This window comes from Felis catus, chromosome B2 (assembly GCF_018350175.1).
Source record: "Felis catus isolate Fca126 chromosome B2, F.catus_Fca126_mat1.0, whole genome shotgun sequence".
Classification (NCBI taxonomy): Eukaryota; Metazoa; Chordata; class Mammalia; order Carnivora; family Felidae; genus Felis; species Felis catus.
Window position 1 is genome coordinate 30,951,440 of NC_058372.1, and position 15,020 is coordinate 30,966,459.

General features: G+C 46.8%; 1 long non-coding RNA gene across 1 annotated transcript in view; it reads left to right on the plus strand.

Moving 5' to 3' along the window:
• The window catches only part of LOC111558977, a 25,248-nt gene extending 22,296 nt beyond the window's left edge, over positions 1-2,952 (plus strand). The window contains exon 6 of the long non-coding RNA XR_006597661.1: positions 708-2,952. This is a non-coding gene — a long non-coding RNA (uncharacterized LOC111558977). The remainder of the gene's footprint in view (positions 1-707) is intronic.
• Positions 2,953-15,020: the final 12,068 nt, after the last annotated feature.

Here is a 15,020-nt window from a genome sequence, read left to right on the forward strand (position 1 = left end):
TTTATTAGCATAAGAGACTCTTAAAAACTGAGAACAAACTGAGGGTTGATGGGGGGGGGGGGTGGGAGGGAGGGAAGGGTAGGTGATGGGCATTGAAGAGGGCATCTTTTGGGATGAGCACTGGGAGTTGTATGGAAACCAATTTGACAATAAATTTCATATATTAAAAAAAATAAAACTCTTTTTTATTTGGAAATAATTTAAAGCTCACAGCAAAGGGGCAAGAATATAATTCTAGGATACTCTTCACTCAGATTCACCAACTGGATCATGACCACATCTGCTTTATCATTATTTCTCTAAATACACAGTATTTTTTTCTGAACCACTTGAGAGTAAGTTGTACACAAGATATTCCTTTACTTATAAAAACACAGGTATGAATGTCTTAAGAACAAGAACATGTTTTATATAACTACAGTACAACTATCAAAATTGGGAAACTTAAGTTGATACAATAGTATTATCTAATCTACTGTCCATGTTCCAAATCTGCCAATTGCCCCATAATGTCCTTCATACTGAATTTTTTTTCTTGGTCCAGGATCATGCCTTGCACTTAATCATCATGTCTTTTCAGTATCCTTTAATATGGATACAATTCCTTAGACGAACTTTGCCTTTTATTATATTAACAGGTTTGAAGAATACAGGTCAGCTATTTTGTAGGTTGTTTCTAAATTTAGGTATGTCTGATGTTTCTTCAGTTTACTCATTTTGGGCCAGGAATACCACCGACGTGAGGCTATAGCCTTCTCAACGCAGCACACCAGAAGACACATGGGCTAACATCATTCTTAATGGTTGGCAAGTATCCCACTGCTTGATGAACCCTCGTTCATTGAATCCAGTTTCCCATTGTGGGGGCATTTAGTTGGATCTCAATTCTTAAAATTACGGTAAGGCATGCTGCAGTAAATATTCTTGAACATACATATTTGCATGGTTGCCTAAGTGATTCCATAGGCCGAATTCCTAGAAGTGAAACCACTGAGTCAAAGTGTCAAAGGATAGGCTTATTTTGAAAGGTTTTGGTATCTAAGTGTTGCCGAGTCATTCTCCAGACAGCAGCACAGGACCGCACCTGGGCCATAGTGTCTGTGCATGCCCTTATTCTCGCCGACCCTGCTGATCAGAATCGGAATACCTACCACTTTGACAGGTGAAATGGTGTCTCATTGTTTTCAGTTGTGCTTGTTGGAAAGCTGACATTATTTTCATCTATTTAGTGGCTATTCTTGTTTCTTCGTGAGTTTCCTGTGTGTGTTTCTGTCCCGTTGTCCTGTTTATGTCATTGCCACTTTCCCATCATCTTTGTTAGTTGGTGGCAGCTCTGAGGATGGAGTCTTGGGCAGAAGAAACCTAGTGTGAAAAGTCTCTCCTTCTGGTACCTTCTGGTTTGTTGACTGGTGGACGGGGTGAGATTTGATGTTTGTGAGAAGGGAAAGGAAAATAAGAAGGGACACTACGCTTCTCGCGGAACTATGAAGACCTGAGTGGAAAAAATGAAACTCTCCATTTCTTCCATATTCTTGACCCCAGATTTTGTGTGTGTGTGTGTGTGTGTGTGTGTGTGTGTGTGTGTGTGGAAAAGGAGGCTAGTGCACCAGGCCGCAGCTTGAGAGAATGAAAGGATAACAGAGACAGAAAGGGAGTGGTTGGGTAGAAGGGGGACCTGGGGTGTGATAGGGTAGAAGCTTAGTGTAAAGACAGTGTCAGTGGGGTGTATGGGTGGCTCAGTTAGTTAAATGTCCAAATCTTGATTTCAGCTCAGGTCATGATCTCGTGGTTCATGAGCCCAAGTACTGTGTCAGCCTCTGCACTGGTGGCTCGAAGCCTGCTTGGGATTCTCTGTCTCCTTCTCTCTCTGCCCCTCCCCTGCTCTCTCTCTCTCTCTCTCTCACACACACACACACACACACACACACACACACACAAATAAGTAAGCATTTGTGTTGATGACTCCCAAATTAGTGTTTCTAGATCAGACTACTCTCTTAAACTCTTAATGTATACTTCCAGGGTCTCATGAGTACTTCAGACTGGTCATGTCCAGAACTGATGCGATCTTCCTCTCCAAACCTTCTCCTTCCTCTCAATGGACTTGGCCTTTGCCTATTCTTCTAGTCGTTCAGGCCCAGATCTTTGGAGACATTGCTGACTCCTCTCATACTGTATATCCAATCTCTCTTAAATCCTACTGGCCTACATTCACAATCTTTCCAGAATCTGACCACTTTTCATCTCTTCTCATCCCCACTGGTAGCACCCTAGTCCAAACCACCATCACCTCTTGCATCTCCTAACTTGCCTCCTTGCTGTTGTCATTGCTCCCTTAGCTATTTGTCTATACAGTAGTCACAGTGAATCTGCTAAAATATGAGTCAGACCATGTCGCTCCTATGCCCAAAACTCTCCAATCACTTCTGCATTCACTGATAGTAAAGCCAAATTTCTTAAAGGGCGGGCAAGGCCCTACATATTGGCTCCTTTCCTCTCCTGCCTTGTTTACCTCTCTGACCTCATCTCCTATTACTCCTCCCCTCCACTGTGTCACACTGGCCTCCTAACTGTTCTGTACACAGGCACATTCACACCTGAGGACCTTTGTACTTGTTCTTCCCACTCCCTGGACTGCTTTTTCCCCCCAGCTACCCGTATGGCTTGCTCCCTCAACTCAAAAAACTTTCATAAAATTCATAGGAAATATGAAGGACTCAGAATAGCCAAAAGAATAGATTTATATTTCCCAATTTCAAAAGTTACGACAAAGCTTTGGTAATCAAGGCAGTGTGGTATGGACATAAGTTTAGACATTAAGCTCAATGCGATAGAATTGATTTATGGTCAATTGATTTTCAACCAAGGTGCCGAGACAATTCAGAGGGAGGAAGAAAAGTGTTTTCAACAAATGGTAGTGGGGGGCACCTGGGTGGCTTGGTCAGTTAAGCACCAGACTCTTGATTTTGGCTCAGGTCATGATCTCATAGTTATGAGATCAAGTCCTGCACTGAGCGCTGAATGTGGAGCCTGCTTGGAATTCTCTCTGACTCTGTCTCTCTGTCTCTGTCTCTCTCTGCCCCTCTGTCCTACTCACTCTCTGTCGTAAAATAAATATGTTAACATTAAAAAAACCTACAACCAAATAGGGGTGCCTGGGTGGCTCAGTCAGTTAAGTGTCTGACTTTGGCTCAGGTCATAATCTCTCACTTCGTGAGTTCAAGCCCCACATCAGGCCCTGTGCTTACAGCTCAGAGCCTGGGGCCTGCTTCACATTCTGTGTCTACCTCTCTCTCTGCCCCTCCCCCGCTCTTGCTCTGTCTCTCTCAGTCTCAAAAATGAAAAAATGTTTAAAAAATTTAAAAACAAACAAACAAAGAAACACCAAATAGTACTGGGACGATTGGTTCTCTACATACAAAGAATGAGTTTGGACACTTACCTCACAAAATACACAAAATTTAACTCAAAATCAATCATAGACCTAAACATAATAGCTAAAGTATAAAAATGTTAAAAGAAACCCTAAGAGTGAATATCATGATTTTGGATAGGACAATGGTTTTAACATGTGATACCGATGCCTAAGCAACAAAATAAAATTTTGATAAATTGGACTTTATCAAAATTACAAATTTTTGTGCTCTGAAAGGAGCCTTAAGGAGATGAAAAGACAAGCAACAGAATGAGAGCAAATATTTGCAAATCATATATCAGATAGGGGACTTGTATCCAGAATATATGAAAAATTCATAAGTCAATCATGAGACTCAGAAATGGGCAAAATATTTGAACAGCTTTTCCCCCAAGAAGATGTACCAATGGCTAATAAACACATGGAAATATGCTCTTTGGGATTCACTCAGCTTCTTTTTTTTTTTTTTTCCTTTTTCTCCCCCAGGTAAAAATTGAGACATACATTTATTTATTTATTTATTTATTGCTTTTTATTTATTAATTTAATTTAATTTAATTAATTTAATTTTTTTAACGTTTATTTATTTTTGAGACAGAGAGAGACAGAGCATGAACAGGGGAGGGGCAGAGAGAGAGGGAGTCACAGAATCTGAAACGGGGTCCACTCTCTGTGCTGTCAGCAGAGAGCCCTATGCAGGGCTCAAAATCACAGATTGAGAGATCATGACCTGAGGCGAATGGGACACTTAACCGACTGAGCCACCCAGGCGCTCTGATTTTTTATTTTTTAAAATTTACATCCAAATTAGTTAGCATATAGTGCCACAATGAGTTCAGGAGTAGATTCCTTAGTGCCCCTTACCCATTTAGTCCATTTCCCCTCCCACCGCCCCTCCTGTAACCCTCAGTTGGTTCTCCATAGAGTCTCTTCTGTTTTGTCCCCCTCCCTGTTTTTATGTTATTTTTGTTTCCCTTCCCTTATGTTCATCTGTTTTGTCTCTTAGAATCCTCATATGAGTGAAGTCATATGGCTTTGTCTTTCTCTGACTGACTTTTCACTTAGCATAATACCCTCCAGTTCCATCCACGTAGTTGTACATGGCAAGATTTCATTGTTTTTGATTGTCGAGTAATACTCCATTGTATATATATATCACATCTTATTTATCCATTCTTCCATTTACCCAAAAGTAAAAAATATAGTAGAAAAAAATTAAAAATACTTTTAATAAAAATTGAAAATAAAAATAATTTTTTTCTCTTTGTGCATTCAAGAAAAAGAAAAGAAACGAAAAGAGTAAAAATATAAAGGAAAAAGAAAGAAAATTGAACAGATGGACCAGGGAACAGACTGAAATATGATTGAAATTAGTTCGTTTTCCTCTCGAAGTCAAACTATGAAGTGCTTTATAGTCTGTAAACTAAGCAGGCAGAGAGACTTGTGTTCCTGAAGAGTTTAGTTGGCCCAGTTGGGTGGGGCTTAATGTAATGGCCTTGTTCTCCACTAGATGGCACTGCTTCGCTTCCTGGGGTGGATTGTTGTGGCGCTTGTAGGGGTGTATGTGCAGGCGCCAGAGTGGTGAAAGTGGTGTCACCCAGCTACCCAGTCTCTAGTATCGGAACCCTGTTTTCCCTGATCAGCAATCACTCACCCATCCTTTGTCTTTGGCTTCTGTCCACTCCCCAGTTTTACACTGTCCATGACCAAGGCCCAGGCAGCACCTCCCTCCTGAATTTCATCTCAGATTCAGCTGTGTTTCTTGACCCCTTAATTCTGAGGGCCTGTTTCTTTGACCCATTCTGTCCCTCTTGGGAGGGTCTCACAGAGCAAAGGACAGGTGCCAGCTGCACCCAGAAACGTTCGTGGGACTGTGCTGCTGCCAATGCCCAGAGACTATGGCTGGGTGCCAGCCTGCTCCAGAAAGAGTTCACACGGTTGTGTAGTAGCACTGTGTCAGGGATTATGGCAACTCACAACATGCATCTGGCACCAGGCTTCACCCCCAACAACCTTGTTCCAGCGCCAGTAAATATGATTGTTCTCCTGTATCCACTGGGGCCTTTGCCTTAGCGGGGGGGGGGGGGGGGCACACAGCTTCTACCAGATGTCCTCCCAGCAGGGGAACCTCCTCTCCCTGTGTGGCCTGAAGATCCCCGGACTTCACTCTGCTCCTGGGGAATCGCCCTTCACACCAGAGCACCACCAGGTGTCGGGCTGTGGAGTTTCAGACTCTGTGCTTCCCCTGTTTATAGAGTTTTAATGGAATTTAAACCCTCTCCTTTCTCCTTTCTCCCTTTTTAGTTTAATCCCTGTGACTGTTTCCACTTTTCCCCTTTCTCTCCAGCTGGTTTGGGGGGGGGCTTTTCCCATATTCTCCCCCGCCCCCCTGTCTCCATCCTTTCTCTGCATGCAAAAACAGCTCCTTGCCCTCCGTGGCTTCTGTCTCCCCCAGTTCACCTCTCTGTGCCATGTACCTGCTGAATTTTGTGGTTCAGGTTGTGCAGATTGTTGTGTTAATCCTCAGATGAGTTTTCTAGGTATGCAGGATGGTTTAGTGTTGATCTGGATGTATTTCATGGACGCAAGACACAAAAAAACCTTCCATGATGTTCTGCCATCTTGGCTCCCTGCCATTTGCATTTTAAGATAGGAAGTATACCATGTTTGTTTTCTTGTGGGTGTGATTTTTAGAGGGAAAGGCAGCATTGCAGAAGAGGGAGGGTTGCAGGAGGAATGTCCTTGAATAGGTGGGAGGGGCTGGGGTCCAGTGACCAAGTGGAGGAGTTGGTTATCAGTTGAAAGTGGAGGGGAGGGAGGGTGTGTAATTAAGAAGAAAATGTGAAATAATTGCCTTGAAAGTTTGTGAGTAAACAGGAATATTCTGTGTCCTTTTATCGACGAGCATGAAGTTTGTGATTATAAATATTCCATAGGCATGTTTGAGTATTTTTATCCAATCACTTAGCTGCTTGTATTTACACATGGAGTAGGTGGGAAGTTGGATTTAGGCAAAGCTGGATTTTTCCAGGGTGGTATGATGGAGAGAATGCGGAAAATGGGAGTTGAGTGTGCAAGGTAGTTATAACAATGGGTCTGGAAATCTAAGTGGGATATTGTTAAAATCGGGCAGAAGCTGTTGGAAGTCGGGGAAGAGGACAAATTATGGGGGTGGGGCAGTAGAGTGACTTGCAAAAACAGGAGGTGTTGAGCACAGTGTGGGATACTTAAAATTTTTCAGTATTTCCTAAATGACCTCCTTCCAGCTTCAGAGAAGCTTTTCCATTTCCTGGATCCTGGGATCTTGTGAATCAGGCTAATTGCCTTTCTTATAGGGACTGCTCTCCCCACATGCATCTCTCAGCTGCCCTGGCCCTCTCCCCACAGATGACCATTATGCAGTTCTTGGTTCTTGGATATTCTGGAGAATTTATTACATCGAGTGACTGCTCTGTGCTCATGGAAGGTATAGATAGGGCCCTTGGGGCTTCTGGACAGTGGCTCTCAAGGTGACCCTGAAGATGCTGACATCCTTTCATGATGTGAGAACCCAGAGTAGTACCTTCTGGAAAGTCTGACCTGGGAGGAGGGGTGGGCTGGGGAAATGGTTGCCTCTCTAGGTCTGGGATCCAGAAGGGGCTGAAAGCGGTTCCTGACATAGCACAAAGTGTGCTCTTCCTAAGTCAGTGAACTGTGCCTGTCCCTTTTCCTCAGCACACTACTGGCCCTGGGCACTCACACCTTGGCCGTGGAGGTTGGGGCTAGTGTGGGTCAGTCAGTAGGTGCTGGATTAGGAGCATGGGAGGTGCACAGGGAGGTACATGGGTACTTGACCAGTCAGATACTGTCCTAGAAGACCCTAAACTGGAGCTGCTGGGTGGTGCAACATTACGGGTTATCCCTTTGCCAGAAAGATTGGCAATTAAACCCGTAAAATAGATTAACATTTTTACTGGACACACATGATCATAGACTGATTCAGAACATTCTCCATTTTAAAATTACAAACTATTGCATAAGCAGACAAAAGTTAAAGATAGCACAACGACTTATTTATTCTTTTCCTGAAGAGAAGCAGTCTTGTACTGGGGCCTAGTATGAGGAACAAATTTATTTAAATATTAAGGAAATTTAAGTCCACAAGTTGATAAGTATTAAAACAATTGGCAGGATAAGTAAGAGAAGCAAAAAAAACTACTACTTGACCTCTAGTAAATGTCTCTATGTCCTAAGACCCAGGGACCCAAAGGGTTTATGAATCTGTGTGTTTTCTCCTTTTTTTTCTACCTCTTTTGCCAAAGTTTACTGAATTCTTGGTGAAGGGAGAGGACTGTTGGATGTGTTTTCAGTGGAAGGGTAGTGCTTTCTCAGTGGTAGGAGGAAGAAGCCCTTAGGCAGTGGCTGGGAGTGGGGTGGTGGAGGGTCTGGAGTGGGCAGGGGAAGTGGCTGGGGCAGGGTGCGGGTGGAAGAGTTGAGGTTAGGATGGGGAGAGGTGGAGTTGGGGAGGCAATGGGGGCGGGGTGTGACTGGGGTGGGGGCAGCAGGCTGGGGCTTTAGGACTTGTCCTGGGGGGAACTGTTTAGAGGGCAGATTCAGTGAGGATGCAGAGGGTCCCAACATGCATGATGTGGAAGCAGGGAGGTCATCGTGCAGCGAACACAGCCAGAGGTGGTGAGATTGGCAGCTAGCTACCTGCGTGGGCTGCTCTGGTCTACTCACAACCCACCCTCCCTGGGTGTTTGGGACAAGAGGTAAAGTCTCTGGTCCATGGCCCATGTTGATGGAAAGGCTGGGAGTGGCTCTCCTGGGTCCTGGGCCCCAGGCTGGCACAGTCATGGGGCAAGAGCTGCCCAGCATGGTACCTTCCTCATGGGTTCTCTGGACCTGACCCAACTTTAGGTGTTGGGAGGATCTGTCTATACTAAAGGATCTTTGACCTTCCACTGCCCTCCAGAGGTTTCCAAACTGTGTGGGAGACCCGGACAGTTATAATATGTAAAACTGTGGATGTGAAGGGAGGTGGTATGAACATCCCCTGTGGAAGCTCAGAGAGAAGCCAGCTGTTCTCCATCCCCACAGCTCTGACCACCATCAAATGGTCCTGTAGCCACACAAGGATGTTTCCAGCCCAGAACTTTTCTTTTTTTAATAATGCTTATTTATGTTTTGAGAGAGAGAGTGAGAGAGAGAGAGAGAGAGCATGAGCAGGGGATGGGCAGAGAGAGAGGGAGACACAGAATCAAAAGAGGCTCCAGGCTCTGAGCTGTCAGCACAGAGCCCGATGCAGGCTTTGAACTCACAAACTGCAAGATCGTGACCTTAGTCAAAGTCGGATGCTCAACTGACTGAGCCACCCAGGCCCTCCAGAACTTTTCTTGGGCTTAAGACCTACATGTTCAACTGTGTCTTCCACTCCTCACCAAGATGTCTAACAAAAAAGTCAACAGAAACACATCTAACCCCAAACTCTTGATTCCCTTCCCTGAAATGGAGAGCTTTGGGCTGGATGTGGGCAGAGGCACTGTGGATTCTGCCCTTCTGGGCACAGGAGCTCCTTGGGTGCAGTTGAGGCCTGAAGACTCTCCCCGTCTGTGACCTCTGGGACTTGGGAAAAGGGGAGGCCCTTAGGAAGCTTCTGGAAGACTTTTCACCCCATACCCCCAAAGCATATCCTTTGGTGAATGTGACCTGTCACCTGCTCCCTGGAGGGAAGGCCTCCTTGAAGTGTGGGTGCTGGGCTTCTGCCCCCTGAGGGTGTCCAACTCTTGGCTGTGGAAAGGGGGAGGAGCTGCTGACCCCTGTCTCCCAGCAGGTGCTGATGTGGCCTGTGCCCTGCAGACCTCTTCAGAAGCCAGTGGCCAGGCTTGGCACTCTGGAAGAGGGGCAGTGTACATGTGCTGGGTGCAGGTCTAGTACATGACAGGACTCTTACCCTGCAATGGGGGAAGGCCCAGGGCCAGGGAAGGCCAGGTTGCCTCAGGGAGAGGCAGCCAGCCACAATCATTGGGAGCCACTCCCTCTGCCCAACTGCATTTTTAGCCAAGGAGAGGGTATCACTTTAGAGGTAGAGAAGATAGAGTGGGAAATGGTGAGCAAGGTCAGTGGATAACTTGAACCCAAGGGTTTGAACTTGAAGTTTCCAGGGCTCCTTTGGGTCTCCTATCTGACACCTGATGGCAGTGAGTAATTTGAGGAGGGACTGAGAAGAACTGAGTGGCAGGGAAGACGTGGAGTGGCCGGTCAAAGGAAATTGAGGATGGTTGTTGCCCACAGAAGCTAGTCTGTGTGGGTGAGGGTGGTGCACGAGAATAAGGCTGGTGAGTGCAGGAAGGCAAGGCGGGAGAGGGGGAGCTGGGATCATGGGGTTAAGGCACTGGGCTTCCCAGAGCAGACAGGTGTGACAGGAGAGTCCTGAGGGGATGGAGAGACATCTGCAGAGTAAATCTGGGGCATGGGGAACAGCCTCAGAGCTCAATGGGGTGAGAGATTTGGGGAGAGGAGGTGGTTCTGGAATAGCCTGAGGCTGGTCCCACTCAGCTACTGTGCTTGGCCCCCTGCCAGCTGTCATTGTATAGGCCTGTGAGAACCTTGTATTTTGACAATCCTTCTTTTCTGTGTCCTTATGTTTCCTTTTGCATTTCCTATGCAAAGTTCTCTAAAAATGAATCTCTACCTTTTGCGTGTGAACTAAAAGGATGCAGGGGGTGATTCTTCCTGGCCTCTGTGGTGGTGATGGTGGCAGAAGTGGATGGGGGCTGTCTCTGGGGAAGGCTCCTGGGGGTAAACCTACATAGAACCTAGTCCTCAGGTCTTTGTAAACACCTGCTGGGAGGCTCCCCACCGTTCCTAGTCTGGGCTATGACTTTGGGCCTGGAGACATCAAGAATTGTGTTTTGTCCACTCCAGAGCTGCCTGGCAGGCCTCCCTACCTCTCCCACCTCTATATGCACCCAGATTCCCCACTCACTGGGCTTGTCACTGGTGTCCTTATCTTTGTTGGGGGGAGGGTTGTCATCTGGCAGAAGCAGTAGTTGGATCACTTGGGAAGGTGCTTGTGGCAGAGATGGATCAGGTGGGGGTTCTCATGTTAACCTCTTCCCCTGGGTCCCTTTGTCCTTTGTTGTGTTACTCCCTGTCTGCCCTTCCTTGCTCTTCCTTGTCTTTTCTCACCTTTCCCTGCCTCACTCTGTAACTGGGGACACTGACTCCCTGGACTGATCACAGGGAGCGAGGGCTTAGGGACTTGCTGGTGGCTTCTCACTGGGGACAGCCAATGGGAGGCACTAGAGGGAGGCTTTGGTGGAGGGAGAGTAGGTGGGGTATTCTCCCTCCCTCCCTGCCAGTATCTGGGCTCCTCTTCCCTGTCCCTTTAAGGCTGGGAGGGGGAATAAAGGCTCTCAGGTGCCTCAGAAGCCCCTGCTGTTCCCTTGTCCCACCCATCCCCAGATAAATTACTTCTTTACAACTTTGTAATTGAACCATCTTAATGGAATTCTGCTTCCTTCTGGGGCCCTCCACCTCTCTTCTGTCACACTCTGGCCTCAGGTGGGCTGGCTAAGAACTGAGTTTCCATGTGGTGGGAGACCCTCTCTCCTCACTCAGTGCTGTGCTTTTTCTCACCACAAACTGTAAGGCAGAATCTTCAGCTTCCTTTCCATCGCTCACCCTCTTGGGATTCAGTCTTTAACTCCCTCCCTCTACCTTGAATCTCTGGTTCCAACTCTGAGTCAGTGTGTCCTCAGCAAGGAAGCTGTCTTCTCAGAGGTGTCACACTTGGACTAGTCACTTCCAGCTTTGTTCCAGGGAATTTGGAGTTTCTCAAGGGGAGTCAACATGGCAAACCTAGGGCACTTCTCCAGCAAATCTGCCCAGGGCCTCCCTTAGGTGTATCGTATCTTTAGTGTATCTGAGGGTCCATGCTTCTTGCTCACATTGCCTTGCGGTTTCTCTGCTTTGCCATGTGTCATATTAAGTGGCCAGGTTGTGAGAATGTCTGGGGCAAGAGACTTTCTTTGTCTCCCCCAGATGCTTGAAGCCAGCTGTCAATAGATGCCCACTGAACAAGTGAGTGTAGAGATTGTGTCCTATGACCTTTCACTAGGGGCACAGTGAGGGGTGAAAGGGGAGGGGGCAGATGGAGAAGACAGCTTTTGGTTTGGGGGAAATGGCAGAGCCAAGGCCTGGCAGTGTGGACCTTTTGCAAAGACAGGATGCAGTGATGTATGTGTGTGTGTGTGTGTGTGTGTGTGTGTGTGTGTGTGTATGGGGGTGTCTGACGGGGGATCCTCACCCTACCAGGCTTTAGAGGAACAGTGAGAATGGGGAGCCAAACCAATGTGTGGAGACTTGGTTGGACAGATGCTGACATCTGTCCCAGCACTTTCCTGTGGGAACTCAGTTTTGTTCTTTAAAAATGAATAATATTTAATTACAATATATACATAAAATAAAAATAATAAATAAAATGAATAAGCTAACTTCAGTAAGTCGATAAGCATCAGTTAAGTCCTACCACCCCAGGATGACTATGTGGTGTCCTTTCCTGTCCTAACTACCCCTCAGTGCCCCGGAACCCTCTACCCCCAATGAGGACATCGGCCTTCTGCCACCGCGGATCCATTTTGCCTTCCGTTTTGCCTGTTCTCTAATTTCATCTATCAGGAGTCCTGTAGCCTGCGGTCTTTTGTGCCTGGTTTCCTGTGCTCCCATCCACATTTATAAGATTGTACCTGTCCCTCTGTCCTCTCGCAGGGAAGCGCTCCTTCGGTGCTCTGCGTGCTGGCCACAAGGGGGCAGCAGAGCCTGATGGAATCTGGGAGACTTGCTAGAGTCTCCAGGGTTACTCTCCCCTCACAGCACCCTCTGTCTGGTTGCCTCCCAGGCAGCTGCTGCAGCATAGTCCTCCTGCTTCCGTCTCTGAGACCTGCTACTTTAGAGAGGATTTCTGGGCCCAGGGCCTCCAATCTGGTGCCCTCTGTTTAGGGCTCACCTGAGTTTTGGGGTGGACCTGCCTCAAGTAGGGTTTGGCCCCGGGCAGGTCCCCGTGTCCCCGTGTATTCTTCAGCTTCTGTCTCTCAACTTTAAAGTGAGGAAAGGCTCTCCTCTGAGGATTAGAGTAAGTCATTTATTGAAACAAAGTACATAATGACCAGAGTGAAATAGCACTAGATAAATGGTGGGCCTGAGTATTTGGTGAAAGTCAGTAGTGAGCTGGGGCCTGGCCTCAGGGCTTCAGCCTACAGCTCAGCCTGTGGAGGCAAGTCTCCCTGACATGGAGGAACAGGGTGTTGGGCATGCTGGGGACTGTTAGAATCAGCCTCTCAAGCTTGGCCAGGGCCCCTCCTGACTTTTCTGCCTCGGGCCTCTCTCCTCTGAGTCTTTCAAGGTCAGAGGCTAAAGTAGCAGATCTCCAGGCCCTTTTCCCATAACTTGGCACTCACCCTCCTACAAGGACTTAACTGTTTCAGCCTTGACTGTGGATGGGCCTGATCTACATGGGATAGGGAGAGTGAGTAAATGCTTCCCAGGTTATGACTGGGTCACCTATGTGTGGGCGGTACTCGTATTCACTCACTGCAAAACATTCACTGACATCTCAGTGACTAGTGAATGTACTTGAGACACTGTGGGCATACCTGTGTCCCATTCAGGTGTCTTGTCCCCAGATAGATCAGGGCTGAATGCAAGGTGGGGCTTGCACCTCCTCTTTTCCCTTTCCTTTCCTCCCTGCTTGCCCTTCCCTCCCTCCGTCATCCTGTTCTCCCTTTTCCTCTCCCTCCTTCACTTCTTTCTTCTTGCTCTTTCCATTCTTTTTTTCCCCTGTTCTTTCCATTCTTACACCATTTTTCTTTGGCTTCTTTCAATTTCTTATTTATCTTTTGCTAATTGATGGCGTAATAAAATTTATTAAAATTTCTATAAGAATGTCTTTCTCCCAGGTCTCAGTCCTTTGCCTTTATGTAGCTCAGAGGGGTGGGAGTGATGCCTCTTCATGTCCCCAGGAATCTCAGACTTTGAAAGCAAAGGGACTTGCCATTCAGAGGGTGCCGGGGCAGGTGCCCTGGTCAGTTGGGCTTTGCCGTCGACCTCTGAGAGGCCTGGGCAGGCCCCACTCCTGGGAATGAGTAAGGGTCTAAGGAATTTTCTGAGGTATCCTTGGTTGGATAGTTCAGATATGGGAAGACAGCCTCCATTAGGAAGGGCTGTGCTCACCAGAGGGGCAGGTGTGCAGACTCAGGGGATACTGATCATCCCCACTGAGCCCTTGGTCTTGTCCTCAGCAGACTCCCAGGGCAGAGCTCAGCCCACCAGCATGGTCATGCTGGTTAGAAAAGGAAGGAACATTTTGAAATCTACACGGAAAGTATCGCCTTATGTGTGTGTACGTGCATGTGTGTATGTGTGTGTGTGTTTCCTGTTATTTTTCAGTTTTTCCAGATACCAAACAAGCAGGAAACACTTGTATAAACTTTTTTCCTGCAGTGGAAGATAACCCAGTGAACCTTCACCTTCACAGCGTCAAAATAAATTAAGATTCACCAGATTGCAGATTTTTAAGATGAGGTTTAATCCTTTCCACCAAATGTCACATTTTAAAATTACACTTCTTTTTATATTAGCCATTGATTTATGGCTTCAGTATTTATCTGAAAAGTGTTTCAAAAGTACTTGAAACAACTAAAGATAAGAGGCATTACATGGCTGTTAAAGGAGAAAGTATAATATTAACACACTAGCATCGGGATCACTTATATTGAGCAAGAAAAATCATTCATGGCCAGTGGACAGTATTTGTTGATGAACAGCTGAACATGAGTCTGAGAGCTTGGGGAGGACGGTGAAGTTTGCTGTGTGGTGTCCTTCCTGCAGTGTCCCCAGGTGTCCTTCCAGTGTCCTTCAGGAACATCTTCCCTGTGCTTTGTCATTCCTTCCTCTCCCCTTCCTCCCATCCTGGGATCGAAGGACTGGCCTTCAAGGGAGATAAGCTTTCTGGCCATATCATCCTGGTCCCTTGCTGAGATCAAGGTCCTCTTCCTGCTCCTCTTTCACCCAGAGCTGTGTGGAGCTAGGGGCTGGGCTGGGCTCGTGGACTGGGTCATGTGGTGCAGTAAGGAGTGGTGCACCTTGCAGGTCCAGCCTTCCCTCCTCTAGGAAGTTCCTGGATTAAAGGTTAATAGAGGGCAGGACTCATGTCTTCCTTCATCTCTGTGTGCATGTATGAAAATGAAGTGTCATAAATACAACTTGTGTAGCCCAGTTCCTGGCACTTGGTAGGAACTCAGTCAAATTCTTCCCACAGTCTTTTCATCAAATTCCCCTAATGTCTCTTAGGCTTTGAGGAGTCTCCCCGTTGGGCAGGGATTGGTGGTGGCATGGATGGGGGGGTGGACCTGGAAGCTGATATTGGTCCTTATCTCATTTGTTATTTTTCTTTCTTTTTTTTTAAAAAAATATTGACTTTTTAAAAGTTTATTTATTTTTGAGAGAGAGTGAGTGTGTGCACCCACGTGAGTGGGTGAGAGACAAAAAGAGAGGGAGAGAAAGAATCCCAAGCAGGCTCCACTCTCAGCACAGAGCCCGACAAGGGACTTGACCCCACAAACTG